This window comes from Macrobrachium rosenbergii, chromosome 12 (assembly GCF_040412425.1).
Source record: "Macrobrachium rosenbergii isolate ZJJX-2024 chromosome 12, ASM4041242v1, whole genome shotgun sequence".
In the NCBI taxonomy this organism is placed as follows: Eukaryota; Metazoa; Arthropoda; class Malacostraca; order Decapoda; family Palaemonidae; genus Macrobrachium; species Macrobrachium rosenbergii.
The window spans coordinates 55,349,175-55,353,258 of NC_089752.1; positions in this window are offsets into that span (position 1 = coordinate 55,349,175).

Below are 4,084 nucleotides of genomic sequence, written 5' to 3' on the forward strand. Positions count from 1 at the left end.
AGGAGCACTGATTCCTAACTCTCCGGACAGGTTAGTTTTGTTTATATTCTTCTCTGGACCCAAATTATATCCCCTGACAACCGATTTAGGAGCACTGATTCCTAATTCTTCTTTCAGATTTCTTTCGTTTATATTATTCTTTGGGTCCAAATTAAAAACTCTAAGTTTATTTATGTCACTCTGGAAGTTGATCAACCACGAAGCAAGTCCGTCTTTCCGGTATGTTGGGTATTTACTCGTCTAGTTAGTTTAGGACTTTTTAGTAAAAATGATTTTAGTCTGCTTTTCTGCAACCTTCATTATGTCTTTCAAATGGCCAAGGTTATAAGTTTGAGACAACTAGTTAGTTTTTGTCTGTACAGTAATAGATAGATAGATAGATGGGTAGATATATAGATAGATAGATAGATAACCGTGTACCTCTGGCTCTCCTCTTCGCGTGCAGTACACTAACCCAATCAGTGGGACGATATTTAATAAAACATTCAATCCTACCATGTATCCAGTAAGCACATATGTATGTATCTGAAACTAAGTTAACTCTGCTTTAAATACGACGTCAGGTGATTTTAGTGCTTCGGGTTCTAAGTCTGTCAGTAGTCAGTTTATGCCTATTTCGTCTATTCAAACATATTTTTCTTTTCAGTTAACGAACGTCAACGCATTCAGCCAGTCTGTCTGTCTGTCTGTCTATCTGTATGAACCAAAAGATCAAGATGAAAGCATTCAACACTAACTCTGACGCCACCGATGGCATCTGGCGCTCTCTAAATAAAAATGCAATACAGAGACGCCTCTCCAAACACAAAGCAGACTCCGCCGGCTGACTTACATATCTGATACACGTCGCAAACGCTGTCTGGTCAAACAAAAATGGCAGAAATAAAGAATTTGCCGCTTGGCCGACATATAAAATTGTGGAAAGGTATTATCTTATCCGTGTCAACTTCCATGATGGTTCGATTGACAGCCGCGCAGACTAACTAAAAGAACAATGAAAGGGGAACATTTTGCCTGACGTGACAACGGTCCTCTAGTTCAGGATTTATTTTCGATCTTTCAAACTGAATCTCAAAAATGCAATCCGCTGGCTTTTGACAAAAATTCATACACTGCCTAAACAAATTAATAAACGACATGCGAAAACAAGATTTGAAATCCCGGAATACCAAAGAGCACAGCAGCTTGGCAACCGTTGAAGTATTCATCTAATACGAATAAAACAAACATTTTTTAGATACCAAGGCTAATAGGTCCGGTAATCCAATGCCATTTTCTAGCCCAGGCCTGAAGAAAGTGAATAAACGGAATGTGAAAGAAAAAAGGTTAACGGTGCGTAACTCCTACGGCAGCCATAGACTTTTCTGCCTGCTAAAAGAAAGAGGGTTATAAGTCGAGAAAAAAACAAAGCATTCACGGAATTACAAATCTTGGCATTAGGGGGAAAGAAAAAGTTGCTGAATTGTTTTTAATAATATAAACCGCCAATGAACTGGTAGTCGATATAAACAGCCGCTGGACTGTTTAATAACATCAGGCCTTAGCTATCGCTACCTCACCAGCGTAATTTACGGACACTATTCATCTTGGATAACATTTGAAGCACCGATTATTCTCAAAATTTAAAACATAGCATCAGTACGTGTATACCGTCAGAAAATTATAGAATTTGATTACAAGGGACACATATGCTCTGAACAAGCTAAAATTATGAATGATAAAAAAATTAACTTGGAGGAAAAAGTAATCTTTTTATGAAATCATTGAAAGGTCATGCATTTAACACTTTAACAACGTCTTACCTATAATTGTGTACGTATATGAAAAACATTAATATTGAATAGCCTTGTATTACCCGTAGTAAAATAAAGGTGTCTCTTATACCGTAGGAAGCACCGGCAGAAAGTCCTAATTTTGGGCATGAAATAGCAGCAATGCACGAAACATAAAATGGAAGTGACTACTTGGGTCATTAAAGGCGAGTTGGGCGAGAACTTGGCCATAACTTTGATCCTTACCATGCAAAGCATTACCTCACCCCCTTTCCTCCCCGCCTGCAACCCCCTCTCCACCTCCCCCCCCTTGGCAAAAGTTTCCTGGGAACTGCGTAAGGAATGACGTCATTAAGAACGCCGGGGCTTTTTTTATTTCTTTATTTTTTCTTTCTTTGTCTTCTTCATTCTTTTCTAAGCCTTGAACTCTGCAGCGATTCATGTCTTAATTACACCAATTTGGATACTTGCGCAAAACGACTTTTGATTATGAGGAGAACAGACCGTAAGATTTTTAACTTGGAGAGTTCGTGTATTGACAAACTGCTTTACGTTATATATATATGTGTGTGTATATATATGAATGAATATATATATATATATATATATATATATATATATATATATATATATATATATATATATATATATATATATATATATATATTGGACAAGCTATAATTGTGTCATACACAGAAATTACAGCGGCACTAGACGCTCTCACATACTCACACACACACACACATATATATATGAAGCAGTTGCCCTACCAGAACGTTTCACCTGAGAAAAACACAACGGTCACTTCTACATTTATACACCAACGACTGAATCATGGAAGAACCCCCGGTGTTGAAAAACTTCCACAACATTAGCCGCTTTTGCCCATGTGCAAAAAACCCTACACACAGCTCCCACTTCTTGGATAATACTATAATCTCTTTCACCCCATTTATACAGCGCTTTCTCGGCTTCCTCGCCTCTTCCCAGTTATGCACTCTTTCCAACAACCTATCATTTTCCATTCTTTCCAAATGACCAAACCATCTTAAAATTCTCTGGCCCATCCTTTCACCTATACTAACCTTTTCAACACTGATTTCTCGCAATTTCACATTTTCACCCTTTCATTATTTCTTACGCTACATATGTTATGTAAGTAGTTTATTGCTACAAATTCAGGCTTTTTCCTTCATTTAAATTCATCATCCAAACTTCACTTCCGTAAAGCAGACTTAGCAAAACAATCGCATCATACAATCCCACTTTGGCTTCCAGAGACATCTCAAATTTCCTCCCGGTTTTTTAGTTTTCTGTAATAGAAAACTATTGTGCCGGTTTTGCCTGTCCATCTGCAGTTTTTCTGTCCGCAGTTTTTCTGTCCGCCCTCAGATCTTAAAAAACACCGAGGCTAGAGGGCTGCAAATTGGTATGTTGATTACCCCCTCCAACCATCAAACATGCCAAATTGCAGCCCTCTAGCCTCAGTAGTTTGTATTTTATTTAAGGTTAAAGTTAGCCATAATCGTCCGTCTGGCAACGATATATGACATGCCACCACCGGGCTGTCGTTAAAGTTTCATGGGCCGCTGCTCATACAGCAATATACCGAGACCAACGGGAGCTAGATATATTTTCGGTGGCCTTATACGCTGTACAAAAAACTCGATTGCGCCGAAGAAACTTCGGCGCATTTTTTACTTGTTTTTATAGATTCTGCTGCCTTTCTCACTTCACCTACTTTGCTACTCAGCTCTTTACTAATCCTACCATCATCCTTTATATTTACTTTCATATTCCTATAGGAATGAACCACCTTCATTCTCGTACCATCCATACTTTTATCATTCATGCTTTTCATTTACCCTCAAAAGCCTCTAGGGTACAAAGACGTATGGTGGAGACAAACATGTTAATTCACGACAAAAAAATACACTGAATAAACTATATTCCTTCAAGTGCATAATCTGTAATTTACCACATATGCAGACAATTCCATATCAAACACGCTGGTGCGCGTGTACGTTTAGTGTATTGCTGATGCAAGAAAGATAAATTCATTATGTCTTGCTCAAGCACATTCTGAATAAAACAGCAAACAGAGGCTAATAGAAGTAAGTGCATAGACTTGTCTTAGACACAAATGCAAGAGAGTCTGAGCGCAAGTCTCCCCATTCAAGAGGACATATGCGAGCTACTTAGCATTCTATTCATGTTTCGAGCACATTCTCGAAAGTTTTCCGGAGGACTTACTCGAGCTGAAGCACAACTCAAATACGTGTTGACAGGAGAAACGAATGCAGCCAGCATCC